This window comes from Myodes glareolus, chromosome 7 (genome assembly GCF_982192425.1).
Source record: "Myodes glareolus chromosome 7, mMyoGla1.1, whole genome shotgun sequence".
Taxonomy (NCBI): Eukaryota; Metazoa; Chordata; class Mammalia; order Rodentia; family Cricetidae; genus Myodes; species Myodes glareolus.
The window spans coordinates 88,222,449-88,246,130 of NC_142032.1; the positions used below are offsets into that span (position 1 = coordinate 88,222,449).

Consider the following 23,682-nt stretch of genomic DNA (forward strand, 5'->3'; position numbering starts at 1 on the left):
CTCTCAGGTCATTGTGTCAGTGGAAGTAGAAGTAATATTCTCCCCTCAGCTTTTCTCTATTTCTAGGTTTTTCCCTATGGACTGCATATTGCTTTTTGTAAATAACAAGCAAAAAATAAACGTTCATGCAATATATATTCCATTGAGTTATGCATGGCTTCTACCTGGTGAGCAACTTAAAAATTAAATTTAGAATTTTTATTCTGGGAAGATAGTTTTCTTAGGGGAAAAAAAGTGACTGACCTCATGGATGGTTGTCTACAAACTGGCCTGGCAAACACAGTGAGGTCCTGCTTTGGAACCTCCTGTCTTTTGTCTTCTCCTTTCTCCCTGTCAGACCACTAAGGACCTGGGCCAGTTCTCCTCGTCACTTTGATCTGTATAAATTTGTATGAACTTGGTGACAAAGAGGAGGTGATCCTGATGGTGGTGGAGCTGAATGGTCAGGTCAAGAGGAAGAGACGCAACAAGCTACACCGTCTGTGCTCCTGACTCCGTGTTTCGCTCTGTTGTCTAAGCACACTTGTTTAGGCCAGCATTGCATAGGCTGCATGTTTGAGAGCAGAATGTGCAGTCACAGTCAGAATGCAGCTGAACTGTGCACAGCTCCTTCCTGGCACACAGCGCATTGGCAGCCTGGAGTATGGCCTGCGTTTCTTGAGCTTATGGATAGCATATCTGGGACATCAAAACCTTCCTGCTCATTTTGTGCAGGGGTTTCTACTTGCATGTAAGGTCTCTGTGCCATGATGGAGGGAAGTGGAGGGCAGCTCCACTGAGTGCCTGCACCATGCCCCAATTAAAAACCGTATGTATCTGTATGTATTCAAGCATGTGTGTATTACTGTGCACATGTGGAGGTAAGAGAACAATTTTCAGGAATTAGGAATTTCTCCATGTGAGTTCTGGGGTGTCAGTCTTGCAAGCCTACCAGCTAAGGCATCTCACTGGCTAACATTGGTGTTTCCTAGCCCTCCATTTATTTAAAAGGCCTTTAAAATCAAAATGTTTTCCAGTAAAATCCAGTATCATCCTCTCTCCCCTCCACCCCCCGCCCCGAAAATCCTACTGGAAGTTCACATAGAGCAGAGTGAGCCATCTATGCAGGTTGGTGGTCCTGAGGGTCAGGAGCTGTGCAGAAGTTTCTAGAAGCTAAGAGGTTACGCAGAAGCTGTTAGGATAATACAAGTAAGAGATACAAGAGCCTGGGTTTAGGATGGAGGAGGGAGAGGAGCCAGCATATGCTTGACATACTTTATAGGAAGAGAGGACCAGGCCTCCTTTGTTACTTGGGGCAGAACAATAATGACTTTGTTTCACTGTTGCTATTGACAACTCATACGCATATATATAAAATAACCATCATTGCTTCTCACTGACACGCTTTACTGTGGCGTTCCAACTTCTGTCTTCCAGGTAAGAAGATCTGGAGAAGGTAAAAAGCTAGCTCCTATTACACAGGGCGCACTACAGGGATCCAGATCTGTTCTGTCCAAAGGCCATTGAGCAACAAACCTAATGAAAGCGTATCAGACCTTTTGAGTTTATGGCTGAAATAAAAATAGCTAGAGCCCTGTTCTCAGTCAGAGCCAGAAAATTAAATTGGAATGTTTACACAGCTTCATGATGTTGGATCAAATATCCAGACAAATCTAAATTTATGAGCTCTGTAAAATCTGAGTTGTTGAGAAGGATGGAGACCGGGCTTTGGGGATGCAGGAGTAGGGTCATGTGACTTGGTAAAAATATTTTTGAGTTCCCAAACTGTTCCTGGTGATGTATTTCTGGATGACAGTATCTGGATGTTTTCTTACAACTGATCAAAAGGGGGGAAAAAAGGCCTTAATTAAAATTTCTATTGTCTTTGCCACAAAGGAAGGAAGACTTTGGGTGGTTGTCATGGTGATGACTGAATACACCGGGAGTGGGTAGTGATTGCTACCCAGAGCCCTGAAACGAGCATTTGCCATTTTCCTCACTCCCTGAGAGGCCGTCAGTACCAAACTGCATATTTCCTTAATAGCTTTTTAAATTCACATTTGAGCCACATGTGTGCCCATGGGGGCAGGCCCTCCCACGACAGCCACAGTTGCAGCCATGAAGACTGATTCCAGTTCTAATTGCTCTCTGTTCCCAAGGCAAAACCAGCGGATGCAAGGTGCTGGGGAGAACTCAAATAAGGCGATTAGCACCCAGCAGCCTTTCCGGGTCACCGAGGAGAGGTGCTTCAGCCCTACAGCCCTTCCCTTCAGAATAAGGAGATAATGCATGGAGACTCTGAGTGCTGCCAACAGGCCACTGCCATCCCTTGGCACTGGGAACTGTAGCCACCATGCAGCTTGTTGGCCTATCTGGTGGAAGAAGGGGAATGGTGGAGCGGAGTGCATGTCTCAGTCATGAGATGACTTTTCCAGTGGAAGGGAAACCAAGTCCAGTAAGAACAAATGGTTTATCTGTGTTTTACTTCTTTCTCATTTTCCCCACCCTCTTTGTGTGTGCGTGTGTGAGCGCGTGCGCGCACATGCGTAGGAACATGCACTAGAGGTTGTACCTTGGGTGTTATCCCTCAGATGCTGTCCTCTTCGTGTTTTGAGGCAGGCTTTCACACCAGGACCCAAGGCTCTCTGATTTGCCCAGACTAGGCTGATGGATGGCCAGTGAGCTCCAGAGATCTCCCTGCCTTTTCTTCTCTGGTTCTGAGATAACAAGAACACTACCAATCCGGGCTTTTTACATGGCTGCTAGGGATAGAGCCCTGGATCTCTTGCCTATGAAGCAAACATTTCACTGATACTTAGCAACCCTCAGCCCTACCTATTTATTTTTAAAATGTGATCTCATAATATTGTTCAGACTGACCTCAAACTCCTGGGCCCAAGCAGTTCCCCCACCTCCACCCTCACCCTCAGCCCCACACAGCTGGGGTTATAGCTGTGTGCTAATGCGCGTATCCACATCTCTCCTTTAGACAGTTTTGGGGAGTTCTCTTCTTGGCTTGGCCAGTGCCCAGGTAAGCCTGGGAAAAGGTAGACCTCTGTCTGTTTGTAGATGGCTCTCTTGTTGTCTTACCTGTGACTGGTCGGCCCAGCTCCTTCAGTGACAGTACTGACCAAGGCCCTCTGTACCTATGCGTCAGCCAGGATGCCGCTCACGATTTGCTTTCTTCTCCTGTAGCAGATTTTCCCCTGGAGCTCTCTGTTCTTGGTTCATTGATTAATAGTCACTTGAGGAATCACAGGGAGGCATTTAACATGCATCAGATACCATCACTCAGCAGAGAAAGCCGTTCTATGAGCAAGCTCACTGCTGTCTGTGTCCTCTCCTACCCACACAGCTTGACACAGGGGAATGGAACTTGGATTGGGAAAGGCTGGGTTTCAATGTGTGATTCAGAGGCAGTGGTGTGCAGCTGTAGAGTGGGAGGTGCTAGGAGGATGCATCATGCACTCATTTCTCTCTCTCTCTCTCTCTCTTTTCCTTTTTAGTTTTTCTAGATAGGGTTTCTTTGTGTAACAGTTCTAGCTGTCCTGGAACTCACTTCAGAGATCAAGCTGGCCTCGCACTCACAAAGATCCACCTGCTTCTGCCTTCCAAGTGCTGAGGTTAAAGGCATGCACCACCATGACCAGGCTCATTTCTTTACACAATCCTCTTCAAAAGCAGGAATCCTGGGACTGGAGAGATGGTTTAGCGGTTAGAAGAACAGTCTGCTTTTCCAGATGACCTGGACTCAATTCCTAGCACCCACATGGCAGCTCACAGTTGTCTGGAGCTCGAGCTCCAAGCAATTTGACATCTTCACACAGGCAGACATACATGCAGATAAAATACGAGTGCACAGAAAATAAAAATAAATAAATCATTAGAAAGAAAAAAAAACAGGCAGGAATTCTTGCTAGTGAAAACCATCAAATTCTGGGCTCTTATCTGCATGTATCCCAGAGTGCTGGGTCTTCCATGGGGACGTAGAGGCCTGGGTGTTGTTTCTAGGGGGTGGAGAATCTAGTAAGAGCAACCTTCCCTTCCCTCTTGCCTTGAGAATATAAAGAACTGATTTGTGCCTTGTTCCTTTTTCCTTTTATGGGAAGAAGATCTCATGTAGTTCACACTAGTCTGAAACTTGATATATTCCTGTATATGACTTTGAATCCTTGATCCTCCTTTTTCTACCTCCTCAGTGCGAGGATTATGGGGTGGGTGCTGAAATACAGATGTACCAGGGATGGATGGAGCCCAGGGCCTTGTGCTTGATGGACAGGCACTCCGCAAACAGAGCCACATTGTCAACCCTTGCCTCCTTGTCTGATGGAGAATAGTCCAACCTTTGACCTCCTCCCAAATCTTTTAGGTCAGAAGGCCTGGCTCCAGCCCTCTCTAGCTGTGTGACCTTCTACAGACCTCTTAGTGGGTTTTTGTTCTTGTTTTGTTTTGTTTGAAACAGGTTTCTCTGTGTAACAGCCCTGGCTGTCCTAGAACTTGATTTGTAGACCTGGCTGGCCTTGAATTTACAGAGATTGACCTGTCTCTGCCTCCTGAATGTTAGGATTAAAGGTGTGTGCCACCACCGCCTGGCTGTCTTAGTGGCTCTTATTCTCAGTTTCCTCCGTGAAATGACAAGAACAGCACCTGCTCCTAGGGTTATGTTCAGGTGGGAGATGCCTGGAATAGAAGGTAATACAGAATGTGATATAGGGGCTGGGGAGAGGGCTCAACGCTCAAGAGCACTTAGTGCTCTTCCAGAGGACCTGGGTACAGTTACCAGCACCCACAACTACCTGTAATTCCAACTCCAGGGAGACCCAACACCCTCTTGACTTCCATGGACACCCGTACTCATGTATATATACACAGACACACAGAAATATGCATAATTAAAAATAATAAATATTTAAAATAAAAGAGTGTGCTCACTAGAGTTATTATTCTGGATGCCTATCTTGCTTTGGTATCTATGTCTACCACCAATCTCCAGTCTGGCTAGCTGTGGGAGAAGGTGGATGGTGGGCCCTTTCTGGGGATGTGGAGAATCTGCAGGTTTTCTTTAGGGTGGGGCGGTAGACCCCCAGTAAGAACACTTCTGGTTCATCTTCTTGCTACCAGGCATCACAGAGAAGTTTCCTATGAAGTCTTCCCTCTGTTGGGAAAACTGAAGTCAGAGCCCAGTTCTGGCTTGATGCCTCTCTTTTGCTCCCTCCTCTCCTACCCCTCTGAATGTCTTGAAAAATCAGAAGGAAAAAGAAAGGAAAGAAGTACTAGAATTAAGATTAAAAAGTTCTCTTAGGGTGTTGCCTGTGCTCATGCTGTATAAGTGGAAACTCTGGGTACTTGGGGTCCCTGTGGGTCAGGCCCCTTTTTCCTGCTGTGTTCCTCAAACAGGACTCCCTTCCTGAGTGGGCACAGCTCGTAAATAGAGCAGGAAACTGTTTAGGTGGGGATTTCCAGAGTCATCCCATCCCACCCTCTTCTAAAGGTGTTTGGAATCTGTTTCCGCAGATGCGAGGATACCGGCTGGACCAGGAGAAGCACTGTCCTTAGACTGTCAATTCTATTGTTAGACACCCCGTGAAGTGGACACCTAGTAAGCAACAGGTTTTACCAGGCAGGAGGTCTGGGACAGGGAGGTTAGGTGCTGAGTAACCTGATCACTGGGGCCATCTAGGGTAGAACAACACAGAAGATACTACAGGAGGCTCCTCCCATTGGAATGTGACCAGGCCACTTTATCCCCTGCACCGTGATAAACAAAGGCCCTGGGGATGTCCCTGGACTCTGGGCACCAGAAGCCCGCAGATCAGTTTCTTTTCACAGGATTTACCTAAGACAATCTGAAAACACATTTACATCACGATTCATAGCACTAGCAACAGTACAGTTATGAAGTAGCAACAAAATAATTTTATGGTTGGGATCACCAACATGAGGACTGTATTAAAGGGTCACAGCATTAGGAAGGCTGAGAGCCACTGCCTCAGTCAGATCTATGTGCCGGTTTTCCCAGGCACAGCCTGGGTTTGACAGAATGAAGAGCTAAAGGTCAAGATTTAGTAGGCCACTGAGTGAGCCCATGTGCCCATTTGTGCCTCTTGTTGGTTTCCTCATTACTATACTGCTCCTACTTGCAAGGTCTTGGGCTATTTCCTAGGTTCTGGAGAGGCACTGCTTCCCCGACCAGAAAATTCTCATGCCCAGCAATGTAGAGGTAATTCTAGGGAAAAGGAAATAAAATGTCTTTACATTATTTACCTTTTGTGTGTGTGTGTGTGTGTGTGTGTGTGTGAATGTTTTGCCGATATGCACCTCTGGTCCCCAAAGAGGCCAGAAGAAGGTGCTGGCTCCCCTGGTACCAAAGTTAGAGACAACTGTGAGCTGCCTTACAGACTGGGAACTGAACCCAGATCCCCTGGAAGAACAGCAAGTGCTCTTGCCTGCTGAGAGCCCTCTGCACAGCTCCAAGAGAGGAGTCTAGAAAACATCCCCTTACAGGGCAGCAGCCAGGTGTGCACCAGAAGACCTGCCTCTTGGTGGCCATAAGCACACAGTAGTGTGCAGAGGAGACCACCTATCTCAGAAGAAGCAGTTGGCACTGATTTCAAGTCCTGCAGTGTGTAGTCTTGAGCCAATGTTTTCTCGCCTCTTGTGGTTATTCCTAAAATGATGAGACCTCATAGTGACCTCTGGGGGTGGTACATACAGCCGTCTCCAGTCACAGTGATCAGTATGCAAGACATGCTGACTGGTACAGATAGTTCCCGTGGCCTGTTAGTGGATATTGGACACTGAAATATGAAAGGTGCATATGAACAAAATGGAATGGCAGAACCCGCACAAATGGGATTCGTGCTCGTATAAAAGAGGCTCCTTGGGTGGGTAGGTAGCTTCCTGTGATTCCAGATTGGGAAGGTAGAGAGGGGACTCCCTGGAACAAGCTGAGTAGTGAGACTCACCATAGCAACAGCTCTGGGCTAGACTGAGATCCTGTTCCGAAAATAATTGGGTGGAGAGTGGTTGAGATGGCGCCCTATGTTAACCGACACGGGCACACACACATTCTTGCATGTGTTTTCATATATGTGGTCACACATACATGCTTGCACACATGCCACACTTACACATGAAAGAAGAGAAAAAGGCTTCAAAGAGCTTGTTTGCCATATCCCACCATTCGAAGAAATAGAAGATCGGTTCATGAGGAATGGGCCCTCACCAAGACACAGAACCTGTGGGAACTGTAATGTTAGACTTTTGACCTCCAGGAGTGTGAGAAATAAATTTTAGGAACTGAGGAGGTGTCTAAGGTTGACAGACTTAACAAGCGTGGGGGCCCAACTTCAGTCTCCTTGTAACAAGCAAGGTGTGGCAGAACTGTCCTGGAACCTGCCTGCCTCTGCCTCCTGAGTGCTGGGATGAAAAGTGTGTGCATAGCTGAGATTTTGGGGTATAGTAGTGGAAGGCAGGGAGGAATGTTCTAACCCCAGATGGGTGAATCCCTTGAAGCTCATTCGCTAGCTAGCTAGCCTACTTAGTGAAGTTCTAGACCAGTAAGAAACCGTGTCTTAAAAGGTGGAAGACACCTGATGTCTTTGACCACACAGCAAAGTCACACATGTGCATTCATGCACTTACACACATGTGGACTTCCACAGGAACACACAGAATTAAATACGAACACTTGATGTAGGAACTTGGTGTAAGCTTCCTGTGAGAAAGGACTTAACAAGCCCGACACAGCCTCCCTGGCCCAAGTTCTCATTGTAGTTCTGCTCAGGTCCTTGGTTCTGCTTCCCCACAAGTACCACTTTGTGCTCAGGAAGTCACATATTGCAGAGATGATTACTAAACAGTATAGACTCTCCAGAGCTGGAGAGTAGAAAGTGGTCACCTCAGTCATGGCAGGGCTGGGATTGCCATTCTTTCATTACGAACACGCTTGGTAGGTTGTTTTTGGCTTGGGCTTGAAAATGCACAACACCAGTGACGGTCAGAGGCCATTCTGACATTTTTGACATTCACCCTGTCCACATATGCTAAGGGCCTGAGTCCAGGGCCTTATTGCTAGACAAGTGCTCAACCATTGAGTTATCCCCCAACCCCTTGAAACTACAAAACATTAAAAAAAGTTTGTTTAGTTGTCCAACTCTACTTCTTAATAGTCCTTCTGGCATGGAAGATAGTAGCTGCTTGGTTAGAGTCACTATTGCTGTGATCAGATATCATGGTAGAAGCAAGTTGGGGAGGAAAGGGTTTATTTGGTTTATTCTGCTTCACTGCTCATCATCAAAGGAAATTGGGACAGGAATTCACACAGGGCTGGGACCTGGAGTTAGGAACTGATGCAGGGGTTGTGGAGGAATGCTTCTCACTGGCTTGCTCCTTGTGGCTGACTCAGCCTGCTTTCTTACAGAACCCAGGGCCACCAGCCCAGGGACGACAGTGCCACAATGGGTGGGGCCCTCCTCCATCAGTCATTAAGAAATGTCCTACAGGTTTGCCTGCAGCCTGAACCTATGGAGGCATTTTCTCAATTGAGGTTCCTCCCTTTCAGATGACTCTGGCTTGTGTCAAGTTGACCACAAAACTAGCCAGCACAGTAGCCATGTGTCCAGAGTCTTCCCAGGCCACAAAAAGCTCTAGCTCTTTCGGTGATAGGGACCTGTTTTGAGTCCTTTTCAGTTCTGGTCCAACTGTCCCGTGCTTGTTCCAACTCTCCGATCTGGCTGATGTGTGTGGGTCCCAAAGTGGACATGATATCTGAGTGGGCTCTGACCAGTCAAAATGACCAGTTAATCTTGCTTGTTTTGGAATCTGTTCTAGTGTTGAGTCCAAAGGTCTGTTGGTGCTCCTGCAGCTTTTCCACACTGGACCACTTGGATCTAGAGTTAGTTCAAACCTCAGAACTAATGCAGAGTGTATTCTCTGGGCTGTCAGAACAATGGACCGCAAATCCAATGACTCCAAACAACTGAGTTTATTCTTTGTCTTAATTTTGTTTATCTGGGGGTCAGAAACCAGCATGTCAGCAGGCATGGTTCCATCCCATGCCCCTGCTTCTTCCTGCTTCTAGGCGTGAAAATCGACATCTTCCCCGGCTCTGCATATGTTACCCTGGTCTCTGCCTCTGTCCTCCTGGGTGCACTTCTAGGGCCTCAGACCCAAATGTACTTTCTCCAGTTTTCATGAAGCCTTGAGACCAGACCCACTTCTGAAAGGTCTTTTTCATGTTTGGGAATGGAAATGAGTCACTTGAAGATGGATTTGTTTAAGGCAGGAAATTAATTAAAAACAAGGTTGGATGGGTTTCCCTCCAGCCCTGTTTGCAGGAACTCCTGCTAATTCGTGGTTCATAATTACTGTGACCTCCAGCCGGTTTCCTAACCTTCCCAGGCCTGTTTCCTCAGCTACAGAGCGGAGGCTGGAGGAGGGCAGTCAGAGTAGATTTCAGCTCTGAACTCTTTTTCCTTTAAAAAATTAAATTATATTTTTAAAGTTTATTTTGATGTGTGCTGGGTTGCCATACCGTTCGTGTATATGAATGCCAGAGACCTGCCTGCAGGAGCTGGTTCTTCCTCCCTCTGTGGAGTCCAGCAGTGTGTTTACCCACTGAGCCATCTCTGTGGCCTGCTACAGTTTGGATAGTGATTTCTGGAAAACAGGGTTAACCTACTAAGAAAATGAGTCACCCCAATTTGACTTCATAAATGGGGAATTTGCTGCTCTTGACTAAGACAGGTTATCTTTTTTTTTTTTTTTAAAAAAAAAAAGATTTTATTTATTATGTATACAATACAGTGTTCTGCCTCCATGTATGACTGCATGCCAGAAGAGGGCACTAGATCTCATTGTTCTCATTACAGATGGTTGTGAGACACCATGTGATTGCTAGGAATTGAACTCAGGACTTCTAGAAGAACAGTCAGTGTCCTTAACCTGTGAGCCATCTCTCCAGCCCCTAAGACAGGTTATCATTTGTGGATCTTAAAGGCTTTCATGCCGTTTGCCTTTGACAAGGTGAGGGGGCGTGAGTCACCCATACTCCCTCCTCTCCATTACTTGCTGTGTAGGTGGGGGCACTACGGACTTGGAGACTAGGTGTTTCTCAGATATGTATTTATGTGTTGAGTAAGTGGGCAAATGAAATGAGATGAAGATGCTGAGCTCACAGTCATTGTTGGGGACAGCTGAGGCAGCATCTTTCAGATCGTGTCACCTAGAGAGACTTCTCCCGAGTACACGATGAGACAGCGACAACTTTTCCCCTGTGATTCTCTGGAGCAGTTTCTGGATCTGGGACCAAGCTGTTAAGGGCTGCATTCTGACTTGTGGTCTAAATGCCATATTCAGTGTTAGGGGAAGTGTGTGGTCCTCTCCAGAGATGCTTTTCTGTCCTCAGAGCCTCTGCCTGCTGTCTGGGATCTCTTTTGGTGTCTGTCATCAGGGCAACATTCACTACTACCAGTTCTCGGGTTCTTCAGGGATGATGCTGGTGGCACTTTGCTGCGTGTACCTTGGCAGGGAAGAGTCCAGTGGTCTGGGTTTAGCTGTGCTGTAGTCCAGGCAGGAAGCTGTAAAGCCAAGATCCCATCAGCCACTGGAAGTTTCTTCCAAAATATGACAGATGTGTATACGGTACTTATTCATTCAATAAATTCAATTTGTAGCCAAGTTTTGCCATCCTCCTTTTGTTCTAACTCTCATGTCAGATTCTTCTAAACATGTCATGCTAAAGGAAGGTCCTCTCTAGTTGCCAGTGTTGGTACAAGGTAGAGTCTCCACTCCAGCAGGTGCATCCAGCTCGAGGTCCAAGGCCAAGCACAGCTATGAAGTTGGCCCAACACAGAATTGTAAACTTATTTAAAACATGATTATATTATTTTCAAAGACTCCATTGTGAGCTTTGTAGGTGCAGCCTGTGTTGCAAGGTCAGAGGGCGGGGCTCCCTGAGCAGTTGAACTCGCTGTCTATGCACTCCAGTTTGTTTCTTAAACACTCCTACCGTGGCTTAGCCCTTGGTTTTCCACATTCTGGCAGAGCTTCAGATGTAAAGGCGTGAGTGTGAGAAAACTGAGTCTGCATGCAATGACAGATGGGCTTCCAGGTCAAGCCTGGAACAGAGGGTGTGGTGACAGTGGTGACAGCCACAGTGACCACAGTGAGCCAAAAGGTGGTCTGCTTCCCAGTCTTGCAAAAGTGTTTGCTTTTTCACGGTGGCCTGAATTCTTTTTTAAAATGAATGTATGAAATTTTTGGCTTTTAAAATTCAACTGGATTTTTAGCCTCATTGGAATTCAAATAAACCTTGTCTTGGGGACATACTAGTTCACAGTCATCAGTTTGCAATGCCTGCTATGTGGCTGGGTAGGTTGACATGTGGGATGGGTTCCAGGATTGTCTCTGTATAAGGAATGCTGAGGGCCCTGGGAGCTATATGTGAAGGCGAGTGCTATGGCCATCTTTGTTGTGGACATGGAGGAATTCATGCTGTGTAAAGCACAAAGCAACTTGGAGAACATGTACAGTATCTACTGTGTGTGTGTGTGTGTGTGTGTGTGTGTATGGAGGAGTGCATGTACCACAACAAATGTGGAGCTCAGAGGACAAAACAAGGGACTTGGTTCTCTCTTTCCACCATGTGGGTTCTAGGCAATTAAACTCAAGTTGTCAGGCTTGGCAGCAAGTGCCTTTACCCAGTAAGTCATCTTGTTGAGTCTTAAAGTTTTTAGAATTATTTCTAACCACCGTGTGTGTGTGTGTGTGTGTGTGTGTGTGTGTGTGTGTGTGTGTGTATGTGTGTGTGTGCAGGTCCTAGGGATTGAACTCAGGTAGCCAGGCTCAGTGGTGAGAGCCTTCACCTGCTGAGCTGTCTCACTGGCCAACTAAAATTTTAAATGACTAAGTAATCCGTAAACACAAATAACAGTAATGACACAGGGTCCAACAGGCACAAGTATCCGCCACCAGGATTCAACACTGGTACTGCATTTGAATTCATGGTTCATAATCCTTCTGGAATATGTAGTTCTTGAGTAAATTTTGAAAAGCAGATAAGAATTGGGAAGAATACCACTCTAGTTTAAACCTTCAGGAGCCAGAGGGGCTGAAAGTGACCAAGAGGGCTTCTTGGAAGAAAATAGACCTTGAAGGTTCCATAGGACGTAGCAGGGAAGGTGGCAGTGGGAGACACACTTGGGTGGGCGCGACAAAGTGACTGGAGCTGGTGGACAGTTAATCTCACAAGATATGGAGTGGTGAGATATGAAAGTAAGGTGGGAGAGGGGAGATAATCGAAGAAACCCGGGCTCCAGCACGACTGATCTGGCAGCAAGGACAACCTGGCCAGGGATTTTGGAGGCAGGGCCACTGGGCAGAGTGGGAACAGTCTTTGTGGCCTTTCTGGTTCTCACATACCTGTCACCGATCTCTTTCAGGGTGTTGCTGGTGATGGAAGGTTAAGTCTGGTACCTGATGACTATGCCCAGGGCACTTCCTGTTCCTGCACTGGCTCCTTGGCATCTGGCCCACTGGGGCCAGAGGTGGCCTTTGCCCGAAGAGTGAGCAGGGAGAAGACTAAGCCCCACTTTGTACTAATTAGAGCTTGAGTTTTGGTCATGAGGTTGTATAAAGGCTCTGGGCTGCTTTCTGCTCTGATTTCTTTGTTTGTGAAATGGACATAGTACTACATACAAGGGCGTTGTCCTTACAACAGGATTTCTAGATGAAGTCATGCTTGTGTTTACATTGGACACCTGCCCCAACCTGGGTGCACGGCACAAATGACCACATCTGCCTGTCCTCTTGGATTGAGTGCCTGTATCATGAGGCAGGTGAGGCAGTAATCATTCTCCACCCCCCAAAGTACGTAGTGTTAGGCACACAGTAGGACCAAATAAGTACTAACTATGTGAGGTTTGTGCTTGTAAGCCTAATTCAGGTTTTTGTTTGGTTTTGGTTTGTCAAGACAAGGTTTCTCTGTGTAGTTGTGGCTATCCTGGAATTCACTATTTTGACAAGGCTGATCTCTGCCTCCTGGATGCTGGGATTAAAGGTGTGTGCTGTCATTGCCCAACTAATTCAGTCTTCATAACAATTGATTTGTGATTATTACAATATCTTTTGTAGTTAAAACTATTTTGTTAGGAAAGACAATTGTAGGAATGGCTCCTGGTCTCTCTCTTTCTTTCTTTCTTTCTTTCTTTCTTTCTTTCTTTCTTTCTTTCTTTCTTTCTTTCATTTTCTTTATTTTTGAGAATTTCTTACATGTATACAATGAAATATGATCATATCTGCTTCCTATTTCTGTCTCCCAACTCCCCTCTATTCCCTTCATTGTGTACCCTCCCAACTTACTGTCTTTGTTGTTGCTGTTTGTTTGGATAACCCACTTAGTCCTGTTAGTGCTGCCTGTATGTGGATGGGTCTGGGGCCATCCACCTGAGCACCCTCAAAAAAAAAAAAATGTTCTTCCTCCACCACCAGCCAGTAGTAGCTCCCTGTATAAACTGATGACATGACCACTCCATGTTATGGTTAAGGGGAAGGTTTATATTGTAGATATGATAGAGAGAAAACAGAGGCATCTATAAAAAAGAAAGAAGTAGACTGGACATGGCCCAAGGCCATGTGAGAGAGGGGGAAACAGCAAGGGAAAGAGAATAGAGAAAGCAGAGAAGCACGTGTCTGCACTCAGGCCTAGCCAGAATAGCAGGGTTATAGGATAAGGAGAGTGAGTAGCTGCTGGGAGCGAAGCCACTTAACTGGGAGAGGTGAAGAGCCGGGTTCTTGTGACTCCGAGGGAGCCTGGAGGCCAGCATGCGCTAAAGTCTGCTAATAGGCACCATAGGTAGCCAGCCGTTTGCCCCTCCTGTCATTGGAAGGGGAATGACTCCTGTTTGGTCGAGGGGAACCGGCTTCACGAGTTCCTGAGAGTGCTGGCTTTTATCTAACCTCCACCGACTCTGGATGGCTGGAGTTTCTTTTGGATCTGACTCGCCTTCATCTGGTCACTTACTCTTTCATTTTGCTGTGGCAGACTCACATTGTCTTATAATCTTGAAGGCTTTTAAAGCTTTTTTTTTTTAAAGGCAACAAACCAGGTTTTACCACCAAAGTGCTGAAAACAGTAGCAAAGCTTAGAAAACCTGCCCAACTGCCATCCTAAATAGACTGCGAACAAAATCCCCTTTATTGTATTCTCAGTATGTGTTTCTTGAGCTCCTACCATGTGCCAGCACTGTGGCATCAACTCTAGAATGCAGCTGTGTAACCGCGTGCGATTCCCTGTCCCCTTCGACCTCGCAGGGCTTTGTCACCCACCTTGTGATCTGTAGACCTGTGTAGGTCACAGTGAAAGAGCCACTGCTGGTCTGTGACCCCAGTATCTTAGTTTCCCTTTCTGTCTTTTGCCTCTTTTGGGTGTGAAAACTTCCTGGTTAATATTTGTCCTCAATGAGACCTAGCCATTCCCAGGCAGTTCTGAAAGAATCCTCGAGTTTTACCAGGCAGGTAGATGGATATGGTAGTGCTCCTTCACCAAGACGAGGCTTGGTTTTAGGGCTGATTTTAACCCAGCGCAGGATGGAAGGAAATAACTGGATGGTTCTTTCTGTCATCAGGGCTGGATGTTAGGCTCTGTCCAGTTGCTAGAGGGAGCCAACCTCCCAGACTCCAAGAACTCACTGGGTCCCATAGCGCTTGCCTGGATGTGTGCAGCCAGTCATCCTCCTCCTCTTTGGCCACAGGAGGTGGTGACTCAGAGCTGGAGGTGTGTGCCGCCTGGTGCCTGCTTTAGCTTGGGGTGTGGAGAGCAGGGAGAATGAATGAGCAGGAACAGGAACAGGAACAGGGTAACTTGCTGGATTGTAACACCTGGGAGCAGTTGTGGAGAACTGAAATTGAGAAAGAGAGAACAGGCAACTGGGAGCCTTCCTCTCGCCTGCCCTGAGCTGAGTGCAGATTTCATCAGACTACCACCAGGAAAGACGGTTCTCACCATGGAGCTCAGGGCGAGTGTGGGCCTGTCTGATGGAAGTGAGCAAACGGGTGAGTCCTGGATGGGTCTGTAAGGATTCGGTGTGTGGTAGATTTTGTTTGGTTCCTGAAGTTTCAAATGGCCAGCAGTGCCATCACTCAGCAAGAGTGCCATTTCATTAGGAAAAAGGAGGACGAAAGTGGCCTGAACTCTTATCTTCTCCACGTTCCTACGGACTGAAAGGAGGAGGGGAAGATTCTTTGTGTTTTAAGTTACCTGTAGTGTCATCGAACTTCTGGTTCGACTGGGGTTGGCTGGATGGTAGGAGTTTGAGAAGATCCTGTCACCTAAAACGTCCTCACTGCCTGGGAGGTGCTGGTAACACCTGGGCCCCGTCTTCTCCAGTGGCTGCCCAGGCCCCAGCTTCGGGAGGCACTGAATGGAAGTATGAATGGGCGTTCTGAGATTGAGAATGCCTCCCTGTGATTTCAGTCCTCCTGTAGGCTCTGTGTCCCTGGCTGAGCTCAGTCTGTAGGGGAGGTGGATTTTCTTCGTCTCTTCTTTTGACACCATGGAGACAGACCCTCTGAGGGACAAGGGTGTGGTTGAGGGGCTGTGCCTGCTGATCTGAAATCACTGCCTGGCAGGCGAGTTCTTTAAATAGATGTTAACAGTGATCTGGGTTTTGTGTACCTTGACCCAAGAGGAGGAAAGTCTGTGCTTGAGTCTCTGTCTTTGCAGGCTTGTCCTGCTGGTGTTGTAATGCAAAGCACTTCTAGAACCAGCGAAGGAGAAGCCTAGCAGGCCCCAAATGCCCTGGCCTTACAGCCACCTCATAGCCTTGCTGAGTTGGATTATCTCCTCCCTTTACAGATAAGCCCAGCACTCACCCACTCATTCGATGTTTTGCACGGGACAGAGCTAAGGTTTGAACCCAGGCTGTGTCCAGTCTGATCTGCCTGGGTGGCCTCTGCGCTGGGACACCCAGCATGAGGAAACCAGAGCTCTGAGAGGTTGAGGAGTCATTGCTAACAAGGCTGACTTTCTATTACCTTCTTTCTCTGACAACTTCCTGCACAAAGGGGGCAGGGCTGTTGGTATTTGACTTCCTCATTCTAGTAGGAGTTTGCCTTTAGTCTTTTCATTCATGATCACAGAAAGCCAAATTAAAGCTCCCTATTTCGAATCCAGGGGGAGTTCTAGCTATGCGACCCCTTGTGGGATCTGAGATACAGGCTGGCTTCTGCCTTCGGCCTGGTTACTTGCTTGGGAGAGGTGTTTTACAAATGGAGTGGCCACCGAGTGGATCTGTAAAACCCATATACAACCTGTGTGACAGAGCTTTCTAGATTGTGCTGGAAATCATTCATCTGCTCTATCCAGGGGACCAGAAGAACAGAGATACCTCTTTCCGAGGTGGACAGTCATGCTGTGACCCTCTCAGATGCCACTCTTTCTATTCCTTTAGGCACAGAAGAGGCAGTACGTGAACCCCTCAGGTGATGACCCCACGGTTTGGCAGGGCTCAAGTTGCTGCCTAGTTTGGGGTGGGTGAAGTAAGCCAGATGTGGGTAGTGTGGGTGCTGGTAGCCTGGCGCTGCTGTATTTCTGGTTCCCCAGGGATAATGGGTGCTTCTAGCACTGGCCGTAGGTTCCTTCGTCTGGGCCTGGGAGCTCTGCCCGGGTCACCCGTCTGGGCTTTGTGATGGGTTGATAGGCTCTGCACAACCTCCTGCTGAAGGTGGCTGTTGCTCTTTTCCAAGGTAACAGTTCGGGTGCCTTTCACATGAGCACCCCTGTTCCTGTGCTCTAGGAAAAACACAGGAAATACAGGAGCCTCCTCCAAGGAGCCGGGGACTGGCATGTGGAGAAGACTGGAGGGAAAGTATAGTTGGGGGAACAAAGAACAGTGAAAGAGCCTTCATATCTACCCCTGAACTGTTAGCTTAGCCTTCCATTCTGTCTAGTTCATACAAGCAAAACATAGGAGAGTGTGTTTATACTCCTACCCCACCCCGTGTCTTCTTAATCACTCAGCCGTTTCCTCTTAGGCACTTGATCCTCACTTTCTGCATTGCGGGGTATTAGCCTTCCCTTGTGGGCCTGCAGAGGCTTCTGGCATGCTAATGTCTCTTGCGCTGCCAGTAGGAGGCATCTTGATGGCCAATGACCGTTAGGTTCTTGTCTCCGTTGCTTGAGTTCTGGTTTCTGCAGGTGTAGGCAGTTCACTAGAGGGTTCACTTGAAGGTCAAAATCCCATTAGGTTTTTCCTATTCATTGAGTCAAGAGATGCTCTGAGCACCTCCCGGTGCCAGACACCTCTACAAACTGATGTAGTAGTAAAGAGACAGGTCAGATCTGCGTGCTCGTCAAAGGGACCCACAGTAATCGCACGTGCATGTAAGTGCGAAACATCACAGCTGTTAATAACTAAAATAGGCCAATGTGGTATGAAGTGACAGTGGGAAGGGCTGAGGTGGTGACAGCCCTGCCCAGATCTAAAGGACAAGGTGCCAGCTGCGTGGATACAGACAAGGAACGTGCAGACTATGAGGACAGAGGGTGCCAAGTGGGACAGGCCTGGTGTTCAGGAAGTGAGACAGGCAGGGAGAGAATAGTATATGAAGAGGCTGTCGCTAGCTAGGAGTCATGTCATCCTGAGGTTTTGTTTGTTCTAAGACAGATTCTCGTGTGGCCCAGGGTAGCCTGGAGTTCACTTTGTAGTTGAGGATGACCTTGAGCTTCTAGGCCTCCTGCCCCTCCTAGTGTGTGCTGCAAGGCCTGCTTCTGTGTCACTAGAAATGGAACCCAGGACTTTGTGTGTGCTGGGCAAGCCCTGTGCCAACTGATCTAAAGCCATTACTAACCCCTCTTCTAGGGTTTTCCAAGCCAAGGCAAGGAGCTAATTTTCACTGTGGATGGTGTGGTGCTTCCAGTGTTTCATGGAGGAGCCCGTTATGATCTCACTTATCTTAAAAGACCCAAGAGGGCTTCCAGTGAAGTCACAGAAGCTGAGAAAGGATGTGCTTAGCTGTTGCAGAGGCTAATCGGGGGACAAGGGCTAAGCCTGGTAGTTGCAAGGCTATAATCCCAGCTACTTGGGAAGCTGAGGCAGAAGGATCGCAACTGCAAGGTCTTCCCAGGCCACAGAGTGAGTTAAATTTAGCGAGACACTGTCTCCAACTAAAAAGTGAAATGAAGGCTGGAGACAGAGTTTTGTGACGAGGGCACTTGCCTCACATTTCCGAGACCCTAGGTTTGGTCCCTAGTGCTAGGGCGGGGTGGGCGGGGTGTGACCTGAGGCAAGCAGTGGAGACGGTGGAAAGCAAGGGTGAATATCTTAGAGAAAAATATCTTATCTTAGAGAAAAAGCCAGTAGAACTCACATGCATATCCCAAGCCGAAGTTAGGCCATAGAAGGAACAGAGAATGACTCCAATTGAGGACATTGCTACCAGAAAAGTTTGGTTTGGGGCAAAGACGGCTTATTGTTCTTTAGTTAAAACTTAGATGTCTGTTGTTGCCATAGTCGAGGCTCAGTTGGGTTAAACAAACATTGAATGCCTTCTGTATGCTTAAGTGTGTATGCTCCTTTATTTCAACTCCTAACATTTTAAAATCCCATTTGTAATGATGGAGCCAAGGCTTAGAGAGGTGAAGAGGCTTGCTGTAGTTTGAATCCAGCCCAGCTCCAAAGCTCTGGGTTGACTATTGCTCAGGGCACATGTTGAAAGAGATACCTTAGTACTGCGTGGATAGCTTTCTCTTGGAGACAAGATAGGACCATAGGCTGGCTGGTTCATTCAGGCCTATTCTCAAGCCACAGAAAGAAGGGCTGATCGGGGAGTGGCTGTGTAGAGAGAACTGTTGTCAATGCTGACGGCTTCAAAACTGCAAACTTGAAACACCACTCTCATAAGATTGTCAGCCTCCTTAGTGCCTTATTACCGTGACACTTCCTGTTAAGTGAACAAATTAGTAAAAGTGCCAAGTAAAATAAACCAAAAGGAGCTTAGGAAATGTTCGCAATTCGAAGATACTGTTTGTCTTTTTGATACAGTCTCATCTAGCCCAGGCTAACTTATCAAGATAGGTGAGGGAGGATGACTTTGAACTGGTGACATCGTCTCCACCTCCTCAGTGCTAGGATGGAGGCTGGTGTGAGTCACTTTAGCCCGTTTATGGTACTGGGGATTAGACCCACAGCCTTGTGTGCACTCAACAAGCACTCTGCCACCTGAGCTGCATCCCTAGCCCTGAAGATAGTTTCTGCTCCCGATTATACCCTCTACTGAGGAGCCCAGATGAGAGCTGACATAGTTAAGGCAATTTCTTCTCATTTGTGGAGTTTCCGTTTTCATTTTTGAGCATTTTCTGAGGTACTGTTAGGTGACCCACAGTCCACAGTTCTGTTGAGACACTGAGACCAAAGATAAAATGTGCCGTAAGAAGCCTGGAGGCGATGCTGAAGGTGGCCTTAGCTTGCGGTGATTGTTCTCCAGTGTCTGGGATGCACATGGAAGGGTTGGAAGGCTGGGGTCAGGGGACTGACAGGTTTTGCTCAATATGTTGATGAGACTCTCTGCTGACTTTGACTGGACACTTTCCTTACATTTTAAGCTGTTTCTTCTTTTTATAGCGAGGAGCAGATAAGAGCTAGTGCCGACAGCACCTCTGTCACACCACATACCAGTGCCACAGCCACTGGAGAGCCGCACTCAGCGGTGTGCCCTGGCCTCCTGTCCAGCGTCGTTCACAGCTTTCCAGAGCTCCCTGCATAAAAAAAAAAATCGATTTTCTAAATAAGTAATTGGAACTTTTATGTTTAACTAATCGAAGTTTTTTTTTTTTTTTTTTGGTTTGATTTTGATTTTGGTTTTCTAAGTCAGGGTTTCTCTGTGTAGTCCTGGCTGCTCTAGAACTTGCTTTGCAGACCAGGCTGGCCTCCAATTTAGGGATCCTCCTGCTTCTGCCTCCTGAGTGCTGGGATTAAAGGCGTGCACCACCACACCAGTCTATGCTCATTCTATATGAATGAAAAATTCCCCTTCCCAAAACTTGGCAGGAAACTGTCAGGCCCTCACATTCTGACCAGCCCTGTGTGTTGTGCAGGTGAGCTCTGCTGAGCTCAGTTCTCTGTTCTCCACAGTCCTCTGAATTCTGTTATCAAGGCTCTTGTGTTTGCTGACAGCCCACTGTGGGCTTTTCTTCCCAGCCCAGGGCTTTTGTGAAGGTGTGTTTATTTACCTGGGCGCTTACCCTCCCCCTGCTGCCTTCCCTCCGTGCTTCCTGGGACTCTCCAGGTCGCCCTGGCTGCCAGGCCTTTCCAAGAAGTTGCTTCTAGGGGGAAGAGTGGGATTTGAAAAAAGAAGACTAGATTGTGTTTAAATCATTTGGCAGATTGCTTTCTCAGTAGCCTGAAGAGAAACAGAAACTCCTGCGTGAGGAGAGTTTCTATTTCCTTGAATCCAGCCGCCTGGCTCCCAGCCGGGCCATGTCTGCCATGCTGAGGAGCAGAGGTGGGAAGTCAGGTTCCAGGACAGGTATTTCGGGGATGTGTCGATACAGGTCTGCAAACTTCTTGAGTCAGGGTAATGGGACATGCGACTGTGGGTTTTAGGATCAGGAAACAGAATGGCATTTTAGGGTCAAAAAGGGACAAAGAATGAAGCATGCATGACTAGACTTGGAGTCTCAAGCTTATGTAACAGGCAGCCTCCGTTGGCAGTGGTGGGCCTGAAGCTGTGCAGGGAGCCCAGGAGTTGACTGTATCAGTAGACAGCTTGTCTACCTCTTGTGGGGCTCGCCTTCCTCCCTAATGGCCCAGTAACAGCAGGTAACTTGCCTACTGGTATTAGGTTGAATGGTGTAGCCTAGGGACCTTACTCTTTTTTTGTTCAAAGAGTGCTGAGCTGGAAGCTCTACCAAGAGCAAGCTGGGTATATTCAATCAAAAGTGATGAAGTTTCAGGATCCCAGAATTCAGGATTCATTCATCCATGTAGGTCTGTCTCCTCTCCCAATGGTTATGTCCCCCCCCCTTCATTCTGATAATAGTTCATAATCTGGAACCTTATTTCTTTTATTTCTATCATGGAAATAGCCTGATCTGTGCTTCAGCCTCCTTGGTTGTCCGAGAGTGTTGGACAATGAGAATGAGCAGGAACTGGGAGGGCTGAGGCTGAGGCTGATGGCCTTGGCATCGAGGGCAGCAGGCATATTGGGGAAGGGAGTTTGAGGAATTACTCTAGGTGTGACCAGGAAACAGCTATTTTTTTTTAAATCAGTTTAACTCATCGTCCTTCTAATGTTAGAATGCTTGTACTTTTAAGTACCAACACCTTGTAGCTCAGGATTCATGAGTCTGGGACTCTGGGTTTATTTATACAACATGAGTTGGGAGTGGAGGACAGACTGACTACCCTCAGGGTTGGTGTTGTATGTAGGAAAGGTGGCCACTGGCTGTTGGATCTGTTCCAACATAGAAGATTTGCCCTGTGCTCTGTCTACCAGAGGGTCCATCACCTGGTCTGATGATAGGACCAGAGGCTCCTTGGGGTATACTGCTTGCCGTACAAGTATCGTTCAGAACTTTGGCCCTGGGCACAAGGGGAATGAAGGGGTAGGCGAAGTGGGCACTATGTTTCTGATGCCCTGCCCACAGGACTTTCTGACCATAGTCAAGAAGACACCAGTCTCTGCTTCCTAAGGGAAGGGGACAGCACATCATGCAGAAGGCCTGGGATTCACAAACAGAACCTAGATTCAGGCCCTGTCTTAACACTTCCCTGAGGTTGTCCTGTGCACACCCCTCGCCTCCACGGCCCAGTTTTCTCTCTTACAAAATAGTCATCAGCACACCAGCTCACTATGTGTGAGCAAATGTTTGTGCACTCTGAAGTGCTTCCGAGGCTCTAGAGGTCAGTGGCCTTGCTGCTTGATTACTCTCTCCCAATCAGGTGTTTTCCCACCGGATTGCAAATGGGGCCGACCCAGAGTTTATAGTCTCAAGCTTCCTGGAGTTGACTGTGAAAAAGCTATGTGGAATGAGGCCCAGACCTTGAATGTGATGCAAGGCTGTCTGAAACAGGTGTTGCAGGGGGCTGCTCCCATCCCAACTGGAAAGTGCTTTTTTGGGAGGCCAAGGCTGCTGCCTGCCAGATGAGGTCATAGGATTCTGTAGGCTGGCCCAAGAATAGGACTGAGAATTGAGAGGCCATCTGTGCTGGGATGAGTGAAGGTTTGGTAGGGGCGGTTCTCTGTGGCTGGGTCTGTCAACAAGCAGCCTGATTTGATGGCTTGTTAGGACTTGGGCCACTCTAGCTCCCGGTGCTAAGGTTACATCAGGCACCAGGACAGAGTAAGGAAAGTCTTGGGCTTTTAGATATTGTCTTCCTTACCTGTCTTCCTAAACTATGTGCTGTGCAGATTTAGATCCGCTAATCTCCAGAGAGGCTCAGTGCTCAGTTAGGGGGTGAAGCTAACAGCTTAACATCACTAAACTGAGATGATTTATTGGCTGGGAGAGCAAAAGTCTCTTCACTGCCTGTGTTAAGAGCTTTTGAAAAGGCCTATACCCTTTGATTTAGCAATTTTATTTTGGAGGCTTCAACTCAAGAAAATATTTTGAATTGGGGCAAGGGGACATCTATACTCAAGTTGCTGATTATGATGGGAGGGACCCCCTAAAATATCCAGCATTAGCAGAGTATTTGGGTCTAAACAGAAGTACAATGGGGTCGGGAAGTAGGGATGCTTTTGTTCCCCTCTTCCCTTGTATCCACAGCAATGTCTCACACATAGGCAATGTAATTTGAAAATATGAAAAATATTATGTTCATATGTCAGACTGTTACTCAGTAATTCAAATGAAGGCATCAGAATGAAAGTGTTTCTCCTGCATGAGTTATGTATAGAAAAAAAAACAAAAACAAAAAAACCAGTGGAACCTTTACTTTGTATGTTGACTTGAAGATTTTTTTACAAAGAAAGTTAACATCAAATATAAAAACAGAAAAAAGCATTTTTAAAGATTTTTAATTTTATGTATATAAGTGCTCTGTCTGCATGTATACCTTTATGTCAGAAAAGAGCATCAGATCCTACTATAGATGGTTATGAGCACCATGTGGTTGCTGGGAATTGAACTCAGGCCCCCTGGAAGAGCAGTCAGTGTTCTTAACCTCTGAGCCATCTCTCCAGCCACAACATATTTTATATGTAGAGAGGACTCTGCCAACTTGGGCTCAGTAGGTGAGGGACCTGAGTTCAGCGAGAGAACAAACTCCTGGAAGTTGCCCTCTGACCTCTGCTTGTGTGCCCTGACATACGTGCTCCCACCTACAAACAGACAAATGTGGTAACAATTTTCTTTAAATAGAAGGCAAACAATAAATCCCAAACTGCCATGGAGTTTTCCACACATAGACTGATACCACGGGTGCTTTTCGTTAGTTTCCAGATTTTATAAAAATCTGAAAGCAACTATGATTTTGTGCTTGGGAAATTCTTTTTCAATCCACCACATTCCCTTTTGAGAAAGGACATTCGTTTATTTGCTTGTTTGCGAAACAAACCAGCAGCCTCCAGAGCCGACTCTGCATCTTTTGAAACTCCAGGCAGTCTTTGTCAACACACAGAACACCTACACTCGGGCGAGTCTGTCATCTTGGCATGGAAGCCGCCCCTCTGACTTCCGAAGGGTGGTAGAAGGCTTGGGTG

At 47.1% G+C, this 23,682-nt stretch overlaps 1 protein-coding gene across 10 annotated transcripts in view; it reads left to right on the forward strand.

Annotated features, from left to right (window-relative positions):
• Nucleotides 1-23,682, forward strand: part of Plekha7 (pleckstrin homology domain containing A7) — a 187,110-nt gene that overhangs the window by 93,742 nt on the left and 69,686 nt on the right. Inside the window, exon 1 of one of the 10 annotated variants that reach the window (XM_085692972.2) lies at nt 2,412-2,434. The exons of 8 other annotated variants lie outside the window; for them this stretch is intronic. The gene's annotated coding sequence lies outside the window, so the exon portion shown is untranslated. Of the gene's footprint in view, nt 1-2,411; nt 2,435-14,779; nt 15,034-23,682 lie in introns of those variants that run through there. One more of the 10 variants, XM_085692969.2, reaches the window with a different exon arrangement.